Here is an 8,054-nt window from a genome sequence, read left to right on the forward strand (position 1 = left end):
CGCCACACAGCAAATACCAAAGACATGATCATGAAAAACAAAATTGTGAATCATAGTCTACTTTAATGATAATTTCTTGAAAGCTTACGGAATCCATTAAACGTTCCAGAAGACGTTATTTTTGACTTTGGACTTTGTCTTCAAATAAATTCCACAAATTTTTACTAATATTAAACTTCCATGTGAATTTCATCATTACAAATTCGATTTTGTTTAATAACAAACAATTTTATTAAACTAATTTATGAATGTTTTCAATATAAAATGAAGTGAGTAAAACGAGATAAAAATTCCCCGTCATTACGTCGATGCCGGTTTAAAAATCGACAATAAATTAAGAAAAAACAATTCATGTTGTCCGATTCTTTGACTACTAATTTGCTTATTTCCCAAATATGGTGTTTTACGTGTTTGATTTATATAATAAAAACCATCATTTTATAATTTAAATTAGTATATGTTTTGAAAAACGAAGCAGATATGGATGGATGGATATTGTGGAATAATAAAATAGACCAGAATGGCATGCGTGAATATAAATTACTTATAAAATATTTTCAAATAAATATATATATATATATATATATATATATATATATTAGTGATGGCCAAAAACCGGTCCCGGGCCAGATCGGTCCCAACCGGTCTCAAGTTTTTTTATAACCGGCCATAACCGTTCCCGGTCGAAAATGGTAAGACCGGTCAAGGTTATTCACAACCGGTCCTTGGCCGTCGGTCCCGGTCCCGTCCCAACCGGTCCTGCCCATTAAAAAATAATTTTTGTTTTTAATTTTTTTTGATGATATATATTTTTAACACATTATAAATTTTATAATTGAATCACTCAAATACATTTTAAAAACACGTTTTATTATAATTAAAATTACATTGTCTTTCAAAAACTTATTATAAATACATTTATTATGCATACATTTCGGGTCGGGCTGGGCCGGTCCTTGACCGGTCCCGGTCGGTCCCAGTCCCACAAAACCGACAAAATCCATAACCGGTCCTCCGACAGTCTCAGGCCGGTTTGACCATCACAAATAAATAAATAAATAAATATATATATATATATATATATATATATATATATATATATTACTTAACAAAATAATACATATGTATTATATATGTTTGGCTGTCATTTTCAAAATGACTGCTAAAATTTGTTAACCTATTTAAACCATGATATTATGTCTTTATTATGTTGAAATAAACCATATATATTGGAATGTAAAAAGTAAGTTTTCATGTTAATGTATATGAATAGGAAATCAGTAGCCTATCTCTTTTAGACATCGTTAGAAGATGTCTCATAAAGTCATCGGTTGAAAGAGAGTTTATTTCACTACTAGAAAACTGGATATTTTCTGGTAATTTCCGGCAGAAAAACCCGTCGGAAAATTACCGGCGGATTTCTGGTGGAAAACAAAAAAGTCAACTTTCATTGACTTTCGCTGGAATACACCGCTATTTATATGCCGGCACTATTTCCGCCGGATTGTACAAATTAAATTTTTACAAAAGTTTTAACTCTAATTACAATAAGTTACCGATGCATTTCACACGGATTGTGCAAACTAAATTTTTACGAAATTATATATTAACTCTAATTACAATAAATTACCAGTGCATTTCCGGCGGATTTCTAATTAATTTTTTAAGATTAGCGTCCGCTGTTAATTTAAAATAATAAATTCTTCAAATTTTTTTATAAAAAAATTAATGATTTCCGGTAGCATATTTCCAGCGGCACATTTTCAGCGAATTTCCGGCGGATTTTTGATTTGTTTTTCGTTTTCCACATTTTTGGTTTTATGTATATATAAAATATTACATATATTCCACATGAAATGTATAGTGGATAATAATTTTCTTATAGGAACTTAAAACCTTAAGGACCAAACTTAGAGATTTACATGAAGAAAATGAGCGCCGACAAATGAAGGAGGAGCTTCGACGAGTAGAGGAGGAGGAGAGATGGCGGACTGAGGAGGAGGAGCGTCAGCGGGTGTTAGATGGGAGACGGGATAAGCAACTTCAAGAGATGGTTGCTTTGATCAGGCAGCTCAGTCAATCTCAGCAGTTCCCGCCGCCACAATATTGAATATCTGTTTATTTGAAACAATTTACTTATTGTTTGGAACAATTATGTGCTACTTTAAATTGGTCGGGATAATTGTACTGGACATTTCTTGGTTTTTAGTTTAATATATGATATTTAGCGGCATTTCATCGTTTTAGTTTTTTTTAATATTTATAAATTTACATGTTCAAAATACATATTTTATAGGTTTTAAATATTTAAAAATATATATTTTAAAAATAATAATTTATTTTATTTAAGATTTTATTTAAATTACATTAATTTATTTTATTTATTTCAATAAAAATTGTGACGTATCAATATATAATGAACCACATGGAAAGATGAATTTTGGAACATAAGAATTTTTATTCTATAGAAGTAGCTACGAAACTACGCTAGTCGTATGTGAAGTACTCTCTTTTCAACTATATTGAAAACCTTCTATTTTTAATATATATATTCTTTATGGAGAAAAAACACGACATAAGCAAAAGACCGGCGTTCGGAAAGAGAAAATATGTTTGACTGTTGATTAATATATCAATTTAGTTACATGATTTTTTTGTAATATGTATCTTGATATCTTATATTTAAACTTATATTTGGATGATTGTGACATGTCGTGTAATTAATTAACGCTAACCACAAATAATTGATTGTGTTATTGTTTAGCATCTAATTTTATTTAATTATATTTGGACTGAATTATTTAATTGGCGCGACCTCATGAAACCAAGTCATCTGCCCCTCTGGTCGTGATCAAAATTCCTATATTGAAATGGTCGAAGTAAACTCGCGTCGACTCTTTATATTACATGCATGCTATTGAAAATCTGAAATAGTCAAAGTAAACAACTCTTAGGGGCCGTTTACTGAACACTTACTTGGTGGGTGCTTACGGGATAAATTTTCTTATAGGATGGACATGAGAAGGACCAAGAATCTTACCGGATAAGAGCAATGAGAATAATGGAGAGTCTTACCTGTAAGTGAGGATGACGACTCTTACCAAGGTAAGCGCTTACCCAGTAAATTGTTACATTCGATATGTTTTAATGTACTAAAATCTTGTTCATCAAAATAAATCATAGTGTTGGCTCTTATCGATAAACGCTTACCGGATAAACAATTGAGTAAACGGCCCTTTAGATTTTAACACCATCTTTTTCAAATAAGAAGCAAATGAGGCTCCAGACGTAAATATAACTTAAAACCAAGTTGCACATTAATTTTATGAATGATCAATCAGGTACCTATCATCATATTCTATATACTTCTAATTTTAATAAGAGTAAAGTACAGATTTATTCCCTGTGGTTTCATGGTTTTTACAAAAATGGTCCCTAAACTTCATTTATTACATATTAGAACTCGTCATATGTCAATTTTCTAATGAATTGGTTCCTCCCTCTAACTGTCATTCGGTTCCTCTGTTAAATTTGAGGGCACTTTCGTTCTTTTTCATTTTTTGTCTTTATTGGAAGAACCAATTTTGTAAAGCTCACACAAACCATAGGAGCCAAATCCGTAACTAAGTCTAAAAAATTATACTTTGAGATTTTATTAAATTAAATAATTATTATACTTTAATATGTATTAGTTATTATATTTTAAGTTTAATTTTAACATACAATATATTTTATTTCCAAAAAATATGTATTACATACATCTATGTTTGCATACGTACATGCACACACACACACACACATATATGTGTGTATGTATATATCATAAGGTTTTTGAAAATGATATATGCATCAATCATTAGATTAATTAATTCAATAGATATGATTAAATGGACGTTTACAATAATATTTTTTAAATTAAAAACCCTCTCCCCCACCAGTTTTGTATTAAAAAAAAAGATAAAATATAAACAAAAATCGAACGGAATAAATTACATAAAAAACCAATCATATTTCTCATTAATTTGACATCCATATATATTCATACATTTTTTTCATCCATTTTTTTCGTGGTTTTCCGGTTTTTTCGTTTATTTTGTGTTGAGAGAGAGAGAGAGAGTTGAGTTCAGAAGAAGACGTTAAAAAATGAAAACCAGAAAATTACAAAAAATAAATGGATGAAAAGATAAAATTAGAGTAGCGCAACTTATTTTCGCTCCAATTTTGTTTATATTTTAACTTTTCCTAATAAAAAATATGGGTGATGACATTTCTCTTAATTTAAAAAATATTGTTACAAAGGTCCACTTAATTACATATGTTAAATCAATTAATGTAATGATCAATTGAGGTAGTTTCTCTTAAACGATTGAACCTCAAACTATATATATATATATATATATATATATATTGTGTGGGTGGTTCATTTAAGGGAGAACTGATTAGTTTGTGTTAACTGTGAGATCCAATCTCAACCACAAAATCAAGGGATAAATTAGGAAATTAATAATTATGGTAATTTGAGTTAAAATTATAATTAGAGGACATTTTAGGTATTTTTAAAAAACTCCTCTCTCCGGCCTCCGGTGAACATTAATCTGACATGTACCAAGTAATCACAAAGATACACAATGTGATACCCATTGTGATATACTGTGATATCAACTCAAACCTTAAAAACAAAGATACACAATGTGATACCCATTGTGATATACTGTGATACCGACTATGATACCAACTCAAAACCTTAAAAACAAAGATACACAATGTGATACCCATTGTGATATACTGTGATACCGATTTCACCGGAGTCCGGAGATTGGAGGTCGGAGAGATGAGAGAGAAGAGAGGAGTTTTTTAAAAATACCTAATATGTCATCTAATTATAATTTTAACTCAAATTACCATAATTATTAATTTTCTAATTTATCCGTTGATTTATGGTTGAGATTGGACCTCACAGTTACCACAAACTAATCAGTTCTCATTTGATTAGGCCCATTGTGTGTGTGAACATGCATACATATACGTACGTAATATATATTTTTTGGAAAGAAAATATATTATATATTAACATTAAACTTAAAGTATGATAACTAATAATTATTAAAATGTAATAATTAATTATTTTAATAAACTTAAAGTATTAAAAAAATATTTTTTTATTTTTAAACTTAATTACGGATTTGGTTCATGTGGTTTGTGTAAATTTACGAAACTGGTCTCTTGAATAAAGACTAAAAAAAAGGAAATGGACGAAAATGTCTTTTAGGTTAACGGAAGAATTGGATGGTCGTTAGAGGAGGGAACCAATTCGTTACAAAACGACATACGACTAATTTTAATCTGTAATAAATGAAATTCAATGAGCATTTTCATAAAACCATCAAACCTCGGGACCAAATCCGTAATTTACTCTTTAGAAAATGAATTTTGTACAAAAATTAGAAAAGATATACGATTATGAGATGTCTAAATTGTCTCGTACGATGATATTAAAAAGTTGGATGGGTAATGATAAATCTCATAGTTTAATTAATTTTCCGTTGGGTTGTCCACTCTCTTCCTATTTTTATTTTATATTATTATAATTGGTTTTTATTTAATATAATTTATTATGTCTGAAATAAAGGTTCTATTTTGTATAATCAATATTGTTATTATGATATAAGAGTATTTTCAACAACTATATTATTTTATAAATTTTAGAGAATTGAGAAAAATTGCTCTAACAGTTATACTAATTTTTTCTCTAAAATAGAGAAAAAAAAAATAAAGAGAATGAAGAAATCTATAATAGAAGGGTATTTGCACAATGCAGCGGGATGCATCTCAATTTTAATGTTTTATTATATTCTTTGTCTCTGTCGATGTTATAATACGATTTTATGTGTTTTTAAGAAAGTAATAGATTTTATTTTTGAATAAAATATAAATTTGAAGATATCATAAAAATTTAAATATATATGTATATATATCAATGTTAATATCAAATCAACTATTTAAAAGATCTCAATTTTTATGTAATTTTTTTAATTTATTTTTTTAATCATAATTTAGTTTAAATTCAATAATGAAATACTTTATTTTTGGTTTAATAATATAACATTTTATAAATATAATAATTAAATATTTCATTAGAATTCAATGATTATCTTGATTATATTTTAGATTTTTTATATATAAAATGAGATATTTATCATGTAAATATTTGTTCATGTTTATCTACAGCTATTTACATGAATTTAGATATGGAGTTTTAGTAAGTTGTACTTACGCGCAATCTACTTGTAATCTTGAGTTTTAAGTAACATGCATTAATAAACAGTACTTTATGCATAAAAATGGTTTTTAAGAGTTTTTGTCAAATGGTTTATAATATAGTATATATATATATATATATATATATATATAAAACATACTTGTTGCAGATGCTCTATCTACCAATATATAATCACCAATACATTATCTTATTTTATTTTATCGTAAATTTCTAAAAAAACAGATCATTAGGTTAAATATATAGATAATTAGTTTATTTTTGTCTTTTATACTATAAAATATGACGGTATATGACAAAAGTAGTCTTTTGTTTTCGACTCTTGTATAAACTAGATTTTATGAATGTTTTACTTAAAAGGTATACCAAGCCAGAAAATGATACATGACAAACCAAGAAGATGTAGCTTTATATATCCATCCTCAATTAATATGTCCATTTTTCATGACTCACGACTCGAAATATTTCGCTAATTAACCAAATATTAACTGTGATCAGTTAAAACTCAAAATTTATTATAAAAAAATTGATTAATACCAAAATATCGAATTAAAGTGAAATATAAATATAAAAAACAATAAAGATACATTCTGGATCTAATAAAACAATAAAGTTAATTTAAGAACAATAAAATAAAATACAAAAAATTTAGTTATAATAAATTAAACTAAGACTAGAATATAAAATAAAAGGAATAAAAGAGAAGAATAAGAACCCATGAGACTTGAAATTCATCACCCATCCACTAAAACTTTGCATCTCATAAAATAAACAAATTTAAATCAAAATCTATACTAAAATTAGAAGAAAAACAACGAATAAAATAAAAAGACGACGGCTGGTCGCTGTTTAGATTCAGGTGGATAGAAGTATAAAAGAAACAGAAGGCTAATGACACCTCTATCGCTTACTAACTATACCCATATTTTTTATGTAATCATTTCTTATTTGTTTTCTTTTTGTTGTCTTTTTCTTTTTTTATATTAATTTTCTTTTAGTTATGTTATTTAATTATATATATATATATATATATATATATTACTATTATAAATATTATTTTTTATTTTGTAAAAAAAATTAATACTAAAAATATAATTTTTTACTTTTTAACGGATTTCAAAGCATTTAGCACCCTTATTAAGGGGACGTCATTAGCACTCCCTTAAAAGAAAATAGAAAAGTAATAAAATAGTTATTTACAAGTTTTGTAGTCATTTTTCTTCTCGTATTTCTAAAAATATTACTACCTGTAAGTAATAACACCTCTTAAATTTGTGGAGAGATCAAAATATAAAAGAAGTTTCTGAAAACAGTCTACAAGTGCATGGACTAAATCTCTAAGAGGTTGTTTACTTGCGGCTTAATTAGGTTTATTGATCTATTTGGCTTATTCGCACAGCTCATTTGAGTTGTTAACTTACCGCATTTTTGCACAGAACATAGCTTAATCGCACAGATAGAAATGGTGTGTTATCCTCATTCAGCCACAAAAATGACACCCCTACCTCTTATTTAAAGCACCACCTCCTTCCCATATGAGACACCCCATCTTCGGCCTCTTTATGATTTTTTGTTTTGATGTTTAAATAATTAATATTGGGGGGTAAATCGGTCATTTTTATTATTCAGACTGTTGCTTCAGATAAAAAAAAAAAGTAAACAACAACACCCATTTATCCAGACAGACAAATTTATCCATACATAACTTAATAAAAAATTTGGTAAACAACTCCTAAGTGTTAGGACTAATTTATAGATTTGGTCCTTATATTTACGA

Source organism: Cynara cardunculus, assembly GCF_001531365.2.
Source record: "Cynara cardunculus var. scolymus isolate 2C chromosome LG 3, CcrdV1, whole genome shotgun sequence".
NCBI lineage: Eukaryota > Viridiplantae > Streptophyta > Magnoliopsida > Asterales > Asteraceae > Cynara > Cynara cardunculus.